This window comes from Aethalodelphis obliquidens, unplaced genomic scaffold (assembly GCF_003676395.1).
Source record: "Aethalodelphis obliquidens isolate GAN/ISIS:26980383/991018 unplaced genomic scaffold, ASM367639v1 scaffold39, whole genome shotgun sequence".
In the NCBI taxonomy this organism is placed as follows: Eukaryota; Metazoa; Chordata; class Mammalia; order Artiodactyla; family Delphinidae; genus Aethalodelphis; species Aethalodelphis obliquidens.
Genome location: NW_020837983.1, coordinates 13,215,654 through 13,229,997, shown reverse-complemented (window position 1 = coordinate 13,229,997; position 14,344 = coordinate 13,215,654). Strand labels below are relative to the sequence as shown.

General features: G+C 39.3%; 1 long non-coding RNA gene across 1 annotated transcript in view; it reads right to left on the bottom strand.

Moving 5' to 3' along the window:
* Positions 1 to 14,344, bottom strand: part of LOC113633416 (uncharacterized) — a 52,408-nt gene that overhangs the window by 15,557 nt on the left and 22,507 nt on the right. Inside the window, exons 4-5 of the long non-coding RNA XR_003438186.1 lie at positions 10,918 to 10,986; positions 7,614 to 7,696 (exon numbers count right to left, since the gene is read on the bottom strand). This is a non-coding gene — a long non-coding RNA (uncharacterized LOC113633416). The remainder of the gene's footprint in view (positions 1 to 7,613; positions 7,697 to 10,917; positions 10,987 to 14,344) is intronic.

Here is a 14,344-nt window from a genome sequence, read left to right as displayed (position 1 = left end):
GAGGCAGGGAGATGAAAGGCAAGGAAACCATGCTTGCAAAATTGATCTAATCCTTTAAGGTTTCTGTATGGTTATAATTATTTCATAATCAAAAACACATCTTTTGGGCTTCCCTGGTGGCACAGTGGTTGAGAATCTGCCTGCCGATGCAGGGGACACGGGTTCGAGCCCTGGTCTGGGAAGATCCCACATGCCACAGAGCAACTAGGCCCGTGAGCCACAACTACTGAGCCTGCGCGTCTGGGAGCCTGTGCTCTGCAACAAGAGAGGCCGCAACAGTGAGAGGCCCGCGCACCGCGATGAAGAGTGGCCCCCGCTTGCCGCAACTAGAGAAAGCCCTCGCATAGAAACGAAGACCCAACACAGACAAAAAATAAATTAAAAAAAAGAAGCATCTTTTATGCTTGAGGTGGATTTTTTTTTTGCTATTTCCTTTAATTTTTTGTTCTATCTTAATATTTAGTGAAGTTTTCAAAATGACCACTTATTTATTCTGTCCTAAGGAGAACCAAGGAAGGAAATATTGTTCACATTTGGACCAGAGTTTGGTACCCAGCATAATTCAAATTGGGACAGCACAAATCTTCCCAAGGGAAGATGAAAATGGAGGTGAAATAATTAGGGTCATTTGCTTGGCTTCTCCTCCTAGAGATTTTCCTTCCAGAATTTTCACTGAAAGAACTTCAGAAGGTTTTGTGTTTCAGCTTTTACAAGAAAAGGGTTGTGACACAGCATCGTGACACATCATATTTTTACAAAGTTTATAAGATCATTCTTAAGCATGAGTTAAGCACTCTTAACTCATGTAATTTCCCTAAGAGAAGGAGGTAGAAAAATAGTGAGGAAAATCTCAGCAAAACAAGACTAAAGACATGGGGACATCTGTGCCTAGTACCATCACCATCAATTTAATTATAGAGCCCCATGGTGCCTGATGATTACCTTCTACTGCACTTGATGCTGTGCTAGGCTGGTACAAAAGATAAGTCCCTAATGGCTTCAAATATGCAGTAATAATTGGGAGTATGAGATTTAATAGAGTTGAAATAATATTGAGAGATAGTAAAAGAAGATATAAAATTCAGTTAGAGGAAAGTTTAGAGGAGTTAAAATAAAAGAGAAATAGCATTGAAATCAGGGGGAATTGTGGGTTGGGTCTTTACAAATATAACTGAGAAAAAAATGGCAGAAGAAATGGCTGGGGGAAAAAAATCTTTATCTATATATATTCCTGAATTTGAAGGGAAGAAATTATACCCAGGAGGTACATAAAGGATGGAGAAATATGGTCCTCATTAGCTTCAATAAACCAATTAACATTTTAATCAATTTTTCTAGGCTTGTAGACTAGAGCCTAGAGCATTTTAATCAATTTTTCTAGGCTTGTAGACTAGAAGAAATGCGAACTACCTTTGATTCCTCCACTGAGTCCCCTATATCTATACTGTCACTAAATTCTTTCTACTTTAACCATTTTCTCTACTCTTACTTTTTTCTTTCCTTCTCAACTGCCACTTCACCAGACTTCAATCTGTCTTGTATTAAGGCCAGCAGATTAATATTCCTAATAATTATTTCCATCATGTCACCATTCATCCTCTCAAGAATCTACATTGCCTAGAGTATCAAGGCCAAGCTTCTCTTTTGGAGAAATAAGAGCCCTCCACCATCCAAATTCACCCTCCTTGTATAAATTTTAATTTCTAATACCGCCTAAAACATATACTCATTTCAGACAGGGACATCTATCTAAGCACTTCTCCCACAATGCCAAGCCCATTCTTGCTTTACTGACTGTGCAAGTGCCAGTGTATTGCTGAAAGGACCTTGCTGCTGCCCTGTTCACTAAATTGTCTCATTTTCAAAGTTCAGTTCAAGTCCCACTGCCAGAAAGAGGCCTTTTTCAGTTACTCTAACTGTAACAACACGGATGCGTCCTATTTCTGAAATCATTCTCTCCTTAGAGTTAGGGCAAGTAAGAAATATTTCTTTCTTTAAAGCTTTACTAGGAAGGTTATAAGCTACTTGGGGCCATGTTTTTAACTCCCTTTTTCTCCAGTGTTGTATAAAATGAGTTGGGCCTTTGTTTATTCTTAATGCTTTGACTCACAGAAAAACTGAAATTTAAATTTGAAGATTATGATTTAGGAAAAATTTTTAGGAATTTGTACAAATTTAGAAATGTATACAGTATTGGTGTGGTATAAGTTTTTACTATTTATATTAAGTAGCTTCTTAAAAATAAACTATACTCATGGCAAAAGAAAATTCAAAAGTTTTCCTCTTTATCCCCAGTCACACTATCCCCAGTTCCACTCTAGAGAGGTAGCCAGTATTAACGGATTCTGCCAAAATCATTCAGAACATGTCTATGCATATGCATGTACTTAAGGCAAATGAGATCATAATTTACATACTGTTCTACCAATTTGCATTTTTAATTAAAAATATACCTTGGAACCCTTTCCATATTAGTACTGTATGATTCCATCATCCTTAATATTTTGCATAGTTTTCCATTTATAGCAGAGCTCCATAATTTATTGAACCAACCTTCTATTGATGAGCATTAAAGTTATTTCCAGTTTTCTTGCTATTACAAACAAAGCTACAATTAACATTTTTTTGCACATTTTTGTGTACTCATGCAAGGGTATGTAGAAAAGAAATTCCTAGGTCAAATGGTAGATGTATGTTACTTTTTTTTTTTTTCTTTGGCTGCACCTCTCAGCTTGCAGGATCTCAGTTCCCTGACCAGGGATCAAACCCAGGCCGGGAAGTAAAAGCACCAAGTCCTAACCACTGGATGGCCAGGGAATTCCCTGTTACATTTTTAAATAATTGCCAATGCTGTCTTCTAACAAAGGTTGCACAAACTTATTCTCCCACCAACTGTGCAGGAATGCTTGTTTCCCTACACCCTCAGCAGCACTGGGTACTACAACTCTCTTTAATCTTTGTCAGTCTAATAGATGAAAAATAATACCTTCCTGCTATTTTAATACTTATTTCTTTAATTATGAATGACAAACGTTTATTGGCCATTTGTGGAGAGTTACTGCAAAATGTCTTTGCTTCTCCTTTTTTGTCTTTTTCTTACTGATTTCTAAACTTAATTGCACATGAGGAAAATTGGTCTTTTGTTGTCTTATGTGTTGAGAACATATTTTCCAGTTTGCCTTTTTTCTTTTGAATATTTTTACGGTGCATTTTTCTCATATTGCTGTTTCAATTTTTTATGTTGTCAACTTTATTATCATTCTTTTGCTATGTAGTCTGTACTTTGTACCATACTAAAGGCCCTCTCATTTCTAAAAGTATCTTCAAAAATGTATCCATTTTCTCATTGGCATTATCGTGGTTTCATTTCTTTCTTTTTTCTTTCAATAAATTTATTTTATTTATTTATTTTTGGCTGCGTTGGGTCTTCGTTGCTGCGCACGGGCTTTCTCTAGTTGCAGTGAGCGGGGGCTACTCTTCATTGCAGTGCACGGGCTTCTCATTACGGTGGCTTCTCTTGTTGCGGAGCACGGGCTCTAGGCACGCAGGCTTCAGTAGCTGTGGCACGTGGGCTCGGTAGTTGTGGTTCGCGGGCTCTAGAGCACAGGCTTAGTAGTTGTGGCACACAGGCTTAGCTGCTCCTCCGCGTGTGGGATCTTCCCGGACCAGGGCTCGAACCCATGTCCCCTGAATTGGCAGGCGGATTCTTAACCACTGCACCACCAGGGAAGCCCTGCTTAGTCTTTTGAGATATATACACATATTTTTATATTATATACAATCTACATAATATATATAGAATAATATATGCATTATATATTATGTATTGATATTTATATCATGTTATTATATAAATACAATACATATGTATTATAAATATTTCTTCATAAATAAATTAGGAGAAATTGATCTCTTACGATCCCAAATAAGGTGAAATGAGGTTGTCATTGGTTGCTAGTATATGCCAACAATTTCTACCCTAGGCAAAGTAATAAAAGGCAGGGGGGTGGTAATTCCCTGGCAGTCCAGTGGTTAGGACTCAGCGCTTTCACTGCTGTGGAACTAAGATCCCACAAGCCGAGTGGCGAGCCCCCAAAAAAAAAAAGCAGAGGAGGACAACATCCCAGCACCTCCCATCTGATTATCTCCACAGGCTTGGCTGTGGATGAAAGAAGATACCTCTATCCATTCCATAGCCAAGAAAGCCCACCCAAATGGATCCAGAACAAATCAAGAATCTCACCTTTGGTGAAAGGCTGAAAGCATTATAGGTAAAAGAATCAAAATGCAATTTAATGGAGAGAGATGGGAGGCATCCTTAATTTGGGAGGACCCAAAAACAACTTCATAAAAAATGCCTACTTTGTATTTTAAATTATATATTTAATCTTTTGTTTCCTTTATAAGATATGTCAGTAGTCAGTAATATGGGAAGAGTTAAATCTAGTACCAATGTAAGAGGAACATAAGAGCCTGGATTCTGGAGCCAAACTGGGTTCAAATTCCAGCTCTACCACTTAACGACTGTATGGTCTTGGGAACCTCTTCTATAAAATGGACAGAATAGTAGCACTCACCGCATAAGGCTCTTCTGAGGAATATGTAAATTAACATACATGCACTTAGAAAAGTACTTGGCACAGAGTAAAGATTATACAAAACTTCTTGCTGTTATAAATGCCTTGGCATCATTTGGGAAGTGGGATGTGGTATTCTGTGTTAGCTTGCTGTCAGTTAAGATAGACTGGAATTCTATCAAATTTTAAAAACTCCCAGCAAAAGATTTATGACCCTTTCTCTTTTCCTAAAATTTTTCTGGTATCCAGTCGCCTGCTATATTGCAGTTAGGTCTTGAAGGTAAATGAAGAGGGATACAAAGATTCTCCAGCAAAGACCCTCTTCTTAGGAAGAGAAAGCAAGAGAGCAAGGGTGTCATATCAGGTATGGTCTTATACATTGATGCTATTCCTGCCTCACTGCAATGGCTCCTTGTGCCACAAGCCATCAGAGGGTAACCAGTAACAGTAGTAGCAGTGGTAGTAGTAGGCATAACATCTGAGTGTGTGCCAGGCAATGGGCTAAGTGCTTTAAATACTTAATTTAATTCTCACAAGAACAAGAACGCTATGATGTAGGTACTGTTACTGAGAGGGGATACTGCATGATGATTTTGACGGTGGGCTTTAGAGGTAGATTTGCCTGGGATTGTATCCTGGCCCCATCAATTAGCTGGCTGTGTCATCTTGGGCAAATTACCTAACCTCTCTCACCCAGAGAATGAGGATAATGATAGTACTTATCTTATAGGGCTTTTGGGTGAGCATTTCATGAGTTAATACATATAATGTCCTCAGGTTTGGACTGGTTTAGAATGTGGGCTGTGAAAACAGGCTGCTTGGGTTTACATCTCAGCTCCATTACTTAGGAGCTAAGTGGCCCTGGGCAAGTTACCTAACTTATCAGTGCCTCGGATTCCTCCTCTGTAAAATGAATGTGGCCAGAAGAGTACCTACCTCATAGAGGTTTTATGAGGATTAAATTGGTTATATCTGTAAAGTGCTTAGAGAAGGGTCTGGCAAAATAAACTTCTCCCCCCTTCTCTCTCACCTCCTGGGACTCCAGCTACATGTGTTAAACCTATTCACTGTGTCCCATTTATCTTTCCCTCTCTTTTCCGTCTTTTTTATCCCTTTTGGAGCTTAAGTCAGAATACTTTTTTCTGACCCTTCTTGCAGTTTGTTAAATCAAAAATAAATATTTACATATACTTTGTTGTCTAAATAAAGAATTCTATGCACTCTCAAAATAAAAAAAATAAGTGAGTAGGCACTGTACATAGCATATATTTGATGCATGTTTGTTATGCTTATTAACCCCTATATAACATGAGAGGAAACTGAAACTTGGGGAGGTCAAAATAACTTTTCAAGGTTACACAGCTAGCGGGTGATGCAACCAGTATTTAGACTCAGAGTCCAGAGCCTTAATTACTTTAATTATCATACTATGCTGCTATTGCCAGAAAACCAGTAGGACATTGCAGATTTTTGGTGATTTACCTTGTTCTTGAGGGTGGATACTGGCTTTGTTATCTAGTATGTGTGTATATTTTAAGGGCTTTGTTGGGGGTTTGTCATTTCAACCTAATCCACCCTACCTACATCATCCCTAATTTTGCTCAAAATACCTAACTCCCAATTAGAAAGCCTAATTCTTATCTATCATTCTGCATATGCAATCAGTGGGAACTCCCCACCCAGAAGAGAAGAGCAGTAAAACTAACAATTCTCAGGCAAGCAGCCTGTGATTCCAGAATTAACCTCATGCTGCTGCCATCATGAGCCCTTGGCAGAGGAAATGAATGAATCACCATTAGTTTTTTTTGTTAGTCTTTAGCTATTTGGAGCAGCACCATTTTAAATAATTAATGAAATTTGAAAAAAAAGAATTAGTGATTTCTTTCTTTGCTGATAAAGCCAGGATGTATCAATATTAACTAGCTGTGAAAGAAGAGAGGAAAAACTTTCAGATGATTTTCTAGGAACAGTTCTGCTTAACTAAAAGGCTCAGATAGCAGGAAACCAGATATAAAACTGGAATGGCAGACTATAAAGTATAATTATTATTTTGTTCAACCATCCACTTGCCATCAAATATACAAAACATTATTCTTTTTACAGTGAGTTCAATGATTTCATTCTGTCTCTCCAACCATTAGCTTTTTTTTCCAGTTTGTTCTTCCCCTAAAATATCATCTATTCTAGGGCTTCCCTGGTGGTGCAGTGGCTGGGAATCCGCCTGCCAATGCAGGGGACACAGATTCAAGCCCTGGTCCCAGAAGATCCCACATGCCGCGGAGCTACTGAGCCTGCAAGCCGCAACTACTGAGACCGCGAGCCACCACTACTGAGCCCGTGAGCCACAGATACTGAGGCCCACGCGCCTAGAGCCCGTGCTCTGCAACAAGAGAAGCCGCCGCGATGAGAAGCCCACGCACTGCAACGAAGAGTAGCCCCCGCTTGCCACGGCTGGAGAGGGCCCACATGCAGCAACGGGGACCAAACATAGCCAAAAATGAATAAATAAAATAAATAAATTTTTAAAAAATATCTATTCTATCAGTTCTGATGACCACATCTATAGGTGACACCTGAATTTTCATGTCTTATGTCTCACATTTGTAACTACTTCTTAGAAATATCTGCATGCTTATCTTGCCATCAGCCCAAATCAAATATATTTAAAAGTAAACATAATTCCACTTCTATCTAGGATGGAGAGAGCTGAAAAGAATATTGTTTCCACCTTAATAAAAAGAAAAAGCAGGTCAATCAACATAATCATACCTTTTCTTAAGCCCATCAAACAGCTGATATCACAGGGCAAAAAAAGTACATTGAAATCCAAAGAAAGACAGAAACTTCCAAGGAGAGAGAGGTCAAGAACACAGGCTCACTCGTGGCAGAGCACAAAAGGGAGAAACTCCAGGTGCAGCACAAGCAGGTAAGAAGGCTACAACTAATTTTTTAATGAATTGTTAAAGGCTGAGTGTGGGCTAGTGAGAGAGTTTAGAAACCCTGGGAGCTGCAGACACAGGGGGAGATCACACCCACCTGCAGGTTCTTCTCCATGAATATCCACTGACTGTATCAATATATGCGTAATGGAGAGTACATGGTGTCTGAACAGCGCCATTCTATAAGGACAGAAAACATTTACAGATGAACATCAGTGAAACCATGGTGGGGGAAAAAAGTCACAGAGGACTACAAACAGCTTGAATAGCATGCGCACACATGTGTTTATGTTTGGGAAGGAAATCGGAGGAGGCAGGAGGGGTACAGGAGTTCTCAATTTGCCTTGGAGATGAAAGGTTTTAGGTATCAACTATAGTGTGGCTTTTTTCCAACAATTTCCTATCATGAGGCTTGGCAGTTATTAGTACCATTATGGGAAGATGTAGAGGAAGAAGTGTGAAATCAAGACTGAGAAACGGGGGGGACTTCTCTGGTGGCGCAGTGGTTAAGACTCTGCGCTCCCAATGCAGGGGGCCCAGGTTCCATCCCTGGTCAGGAAACTAGATCCCACATGCATGCCGCAACTAAGAGTTCACATGCCGGAACTAAGGAGTCTGAGAGCCGCAACTAAGGAGCCCACTTGCAGCAGCAACTAAGACCCGACACAACCAAATAAATAAATAAACAAAATAATTTTTAAAAAGACTGAGAAACGGTTGAGATGAAAGACAAAGTGTAGCAGCTTTTCTATGTGGCTGTTCCCTTCTCAAAAACAGCCTTATCCATCACCCCTACCTACTCCACTTGCTTCCTTAGGCTTACATGTCAATTTCTGCCTGCACTTCTGCTGCCAAGGGTATGTTTATGAAGTTCTTATCTTATTACCTGCAATATGGACCATCTCTTTTTCCCTTGTCTGACTGCCCCTTGGGGTTTTCTCCCACCACAGTGAGTGAGGGCAGGGCACTAAATAAGAGCCCAGGAGAGTATCCCCAGGTTTGCCTTATCTGGCTGATGGCTGTCTCTGAACCAGATGCCATCTTTTACTGACACTGGACACGGGTATGGGTCTCCCATTTCTGAGATAGCACAGTGTCATATGCCCTGTTTTCTTTTGTTCACTTAGAGAGCTGTTTCTACCACCCAAGTCACTTCCTTTTAATAACTTCCAAACCTTTTCCACATTCTAAAGTCAAAATTTTGTGTTGCTTGTGTTAACCACTGGACTCAATCAGCAGCTTTGTTTTAAAAACAAGGCTACAAAAATCCTCTATGCTAAAACAGAATTGGTCTTTGTGGAAGAGAAGCTCTAAGAAAAATGTGTTTGGAGTTTAATCACACCGCCAACGAAATAATTTAAAAGTCATTTGAATTACAAGTAATCAAAAACATATCATTGCTCACCAAACCTAAATGGCTACATGAACCTCTACCTGTAGGGAAGAATGGAGCAATTGCGGTAGAAAGAGAATAAAGAATTGGAACATATGTTTCTTTGGTTTAACCTCAGACATAGGGAAAATCTGATTTGAAGGAAAATGTATGTAAAACGTTTTTCACTATGCTGCAGTCACACATTGGATTTCAGTGCGCGCTGGGGAAAAAGGTACATTTTGACCCATTCCAGTTCATTCTCAGGACTAGACACGGCATGATTTGGAGGGAACTAGAAAGATCTCATACCCCAAAATAATCTTTTTTATACCTTGGGACAAAAATATATCAGAATAACCCCCAGAGAGTATCTTCCTAGAATTCCCTGACTGGTAAGTTTTGGCATCATCACCTGTCATATGGACTGTGGCTTTTCTTTTAATTAATTAATTAATTAATTTCTGTCTCTAATTTCCCCTCCTTTCTGAGTCTTGTTATCTCATCTCAGGCAGTCAGTCACTTATATTTCAGCATGGCTTTGTTCTGCAGTGCAAAAATTTCAGGATATAAATTATCCAGAGTGATAGGAGTACAGTCTGGCTACTTAAACCAGTTTGATGCTTCTTAACTCATTAAACCCAAGTTTAACAGACTGTTACTCAAAATTCACTGCCACGTCAGTTGGTGATTCAGCTCAGTTCTAGCCACGATGCACTGCCCTTGGTCCCAAATGAAAACAGCTTTCTCTCTGCAACTTCTGGATACTGCTTGAACAGTTCTCTTTGGATTCTATCTTAAACCTCTTTATCAAATTTCTAATCTCAGGAGCCCTAGGCCTATTCAGGTGAAGTGATTTAAACTGCTTCTTCCTCCTTCTAAGCCTTTTCTAGACAACTTATCTGTATAAAGCTAATGTACTTCTCCCACTGGACTCTCCTAGTGTCCTTCCTGCTCTTGTTCCTCATGCCTCTGGAACTTTCCCCAAGTGTCTCTTTAAGTAACTTCTACCTTTCATTTTATCCATCTTTTCCTCTCATAGTTTTACCTCCAGAACTTCCAGAACCTTCATCCTATCCCTCTTTTTTTTTTTGAAATGGATTAATTATATTTTTTTACATCTTTATTGGAGTATAATTGCTTTACAATGGTGTGTTAGTTTCTGCTTTATAACAAAGTGAATCAATTATACATATACATATGTTCCCATATCTCTTCCCTCTTGCATCTCCCTCCCACCCCTCTAGGTGGTCACAAAGCACTGAGCTGATCTCCCTGTGCTATGTGGCTGCTTCCCACTAGCTATCTATTTTACGTTTGGTAGCGTATATATGTCCATGCCACTCTCTCGCTTTGTCACAGCTTACCCTTCCCCGTCCCCATATCCTCAAGTCCATTCTCTAGTAGGTCTGTGTCTTTATTCCTGTCTTACCCCCATCCTATCCCTCCTGATAAAACATAAAGCCCATTTACATTTCAGTTACTCTTGCTTCCATATGAACAAGAGCACTACATCCTTAAATCCACACATTCACTGGGGAAGGGTTATCTTTTTTTTAGTCACAAGTTTAATCATCAAAAATCTTGTTAGCCAAGACTGCTTTACATTTGGCACCTGATTAAGACAGGAAGACCCTATCGTAGGGCATAGCCTAGGACCTGGATGCAGAGATGGTTAGGAAACACATGGGAGATTACAGTAATTCATTAAGGCTCCAGAAAGGATACAGCTCCAAAATTTGGGGAAGAGGTCAAGGAAAGGTTAGCTTCTGATATTCAAACTAAAAAATTTGGATAGGACTGCATCTGCAAAAATGACTCACTTTCAGTGATTTAAAAACATGTCCCGAATGGAGCCATTGTCTCTTAGTCCAATTAAGAAAGTCACTGGGTTTCTCAAAAAACTAGTCCACTCAGTGATATTGTCAAATGCCTCAGATTCTTGTTGTGCTGTCATAACAGGAGGATTGGAAGTCAGCCTCAGACCTGAGAAAAGGAAGGCAAGAGAGCAAGCTGATATTAGACTTACCCAGCATCCCCAGATGGCAGGACACTTTGGCTTCAGAGGACCAATGTCAATTATTTAGTTAGACTATACCTAGAATAGAACAGGGGCAAGGTACACTTAATTTTATAAAAATAGCCAGTAATTACATCTAACTATTTTTGTTGTTATTATTTTCACCAAGTGTTGCAGTAGGCAGAGAGAACTAGGAAGAGGAGCGGATATGAATGTCACGGATGAGGAAAATGATGTACATTTAGTGCCAGATAGGAAAATAAATTGCTAAATGGAAGTTTCACAAGAGATGCAGCTCAGGAGTGGGTGAACAGAAAGAAAGACTCAGAGAAAGGCATGGCTGACCTACTGATAAGAGAAAGTTAAGATGAGGCATAATCACAAGGGAGTGCATTTATAGATAACATCTGAATCTAAATGCCTGCATGAAGAGGAAAATTGGGAGAAGACGTCCCATGTGGAGCTTGCTATAGCAAGCATTTTTTTTCCCAATGAAGTTGATACTTTGTAACGTCAAACAATTGAGGGGTAAGCATTTAGAACCAAAGTAGAAGATAGGGATTAGCATTTGATTAGTTGGCTGTATTAAATCAGCTATTAAGACAGATTACATAAATGCTGCTAGAACTGTTACCTAATATAAGAAATAAGGTCAGGGTTTCCCCAATTTTAGTCTTTGGGAACTACCTTTATCATCTTGGCCATATCCCCATACCACTTATACTCTGTTTAATGTAATTCTTTAAAACAATTAATTTTTTTCACACTTTAGCTTCATCCTAAACAACAGTATCTATGACCCCATGAGTTTGATAAGCTAGTTACATCTTTTTCTAACATATATTAACGTAAATGTATAACCTTAAAAGTTCTTCATCTGTGTGACAGAATAAATCAACCTGTGTATTGTACAACTGGTGATACACAGATCCCATTCTGAGAAACCCTAAGGTATATCAATATATTGTTTGTCTACAGTAATGTTGTGGTTTGGTGTGTAAGAAAGTAAGTACTAAATGCACTTAGAACTTTTTCTTCAGGTTCCTTCCCTTTTGAGAGGAAAAAGGAGGAAAAATATAGCATCATTAATTCCCTCCTACTTGGGTGGCTCAGGGACTTATTTTTAAGTTATTGAAACCACTGATTACTCAAAGTGTAAGCCAGGGTGGGTAGCCGTTTGTAAGAGGGCTTTAGATTAATAGAAGAGCAAGCTCTCCCCTGGTATGGAAGGAAGTGTATGTAGAGAGGTAGATGGAGTGATTGATTGCTCCTGGATACACTGAATATGCTTTTATTCAGGCTACAACACACCATAAAGAAAAGCTGTGGATGGGAATGAACAGTGTACCTGTTGAAAGACAGACCCTCTTTGGAGAAAATCAACTAACATTTATATTCAAGTACCCACATACTATGAAGAACAGGTAAAGATCCAGCCTACTTGGACCCACTGCACACATCCTTATTGAGTTTCTACCAAAATGTAGCACCAACATTTTGTCTCCCAATTGGATTTACCACTAAGAGAGAGAAGTTGAAGCAAATAGCCAATGTTGGCATCTGGATATACATAAATTCTGTAAATTCTGAAATTGGCATCCTAACTTATAAATCAGCCTCTTCTGAGTTAAGTTAGAATGAATGAGTTGCCCCTAGACTTGAACAATTTTGTAAGAAGTAAAAAAATAATTTTTCAACCTGCAAGGCTAAACATCTGTGGAGGCTCTACTAAGAAAATCATTCATAGTTGGGGCCCAGGTTGATCAGAAGGCTAGCCTATCTTTCTTTGAAACCTCAGTAGGTAAACGGGTACTAAAGACAAACTTAATCTCTGGTCCAGTTTTCCAAAGGCTGGCTCTGCTCGTTGGATAGCATTCTGAGGGGTTCCTATTACTCATCTCAAAGCTACATCTAACATCTTACTAACGGAGGCTCTGCCTTGATATTCAATGAAAGATATTCACTAATGGAGTATTTTAAGAAATGAAATGAGTTTATGTGGTAGGCAGAGTATTTTGAAACATAGCAAAGACTGGTTTGTGCTAGAAGCCTTCATTTGGTGAGAAGACTGGCTTCTTGTCACCAAACCATCTGCCTGTCTTCCATGGGCTATGCTGACCTTCTTGTTAAATTGTCTTTTGCCCACTTAGCTCATCAGTTAACAAACTCTGTTAATTAGATGCTAAGAGAACAAGGTGATGTCTAGGTAGCTAGGTAGCAAAATCCAGAACCAACTTCTAATTATACAGTACTGAAAACAAAGTCTTTATCACTAAATAAGCTCTGTCTGGAGCAGGTTAGTACATAAACTTTATTTTTACTTTTCTTTTAAGTGGTCACGCTGGGCTAACTTCACAAAAGTAGTTACTGCTATAAAAGTCTTAGAAGAAAACAGTGGTAAATCTTCATGACCTTGGGTTTGTCAATGGCTTCTTAGCTATGACACCAAAAGCATGAGCAATAGAGGAAAAAAATAGATAAATTGAACTTCATCAAAATTTAAAACTTTTGGGGCTTCCCTGGTGGCACAGTAGTTGAGAGTCTGCCTGCCAGTGCAGGGGATGCGGGTTCGAGCCCTGGTCTGGGAGGATCCCATGTGCCGCGGAGCGGCTGGGCCCGTGAGCCACAACTACTGAGCCTGCACGTCTGGAGCCTGTGCTACGCAGCAGGAGAGGCCGCAGCGGTGAGAGGCCCGCGCACCGTGGTGAGGGGTGGCCCCCGCTTGCCACAACTGGAGAAAGCCCTCGCACAGAAACGAAGACCCAACACAGCCAAAAATAAATAAATAAATTTATTTATTTATTTTTTAAAAAAATTTAAAACTTTTGTGCATCAAAGGACATTGTCAAAAACTGAAAAAACCCACATAACTGGAGAGAAAATTTGCAAATCACATATCCAAGAGGGGACTTGTACCCAGAAAATATAAAGAACTCTTACAACTCAATAACAGAAAAATAAATAGCCCAATTAAAAAATGGGCAAAGAGATGTACAGATGATCCCTAACTTATGGTGATTTTTCGACTTTATGATACACATTCAATAGAAACTGTACTTTGAATTTTATTCTTTTCCTGGGGCTAGCTAGCAATATGCAATAGGATACTTTCACAATGCTGGGCACTGGCAGTGAGGTACAGCTCCCAGTCAGCCACGAGATCATGAGGGTAAACAATCGATACACTTCCAACCATTTTGTACCCATACAACCATTCTGTTTTTCATCTTCAGTAGAGTATTCAATAAGTTACATGAGATATTCAGCAGTTTATTGTAAGATAGGCTTTGTGTTAGATGGTTTTGCCTAACTGTAAGCCAATGTAATTGTTCTGAGTATGTTTAAGGTAAGCTAGGCTGAATCATGTTCAGTAGGTTAGGTATATTAAATGCATTTTTGACTTATGATATTTTCACTTTACAGTGGGTTTATTGGG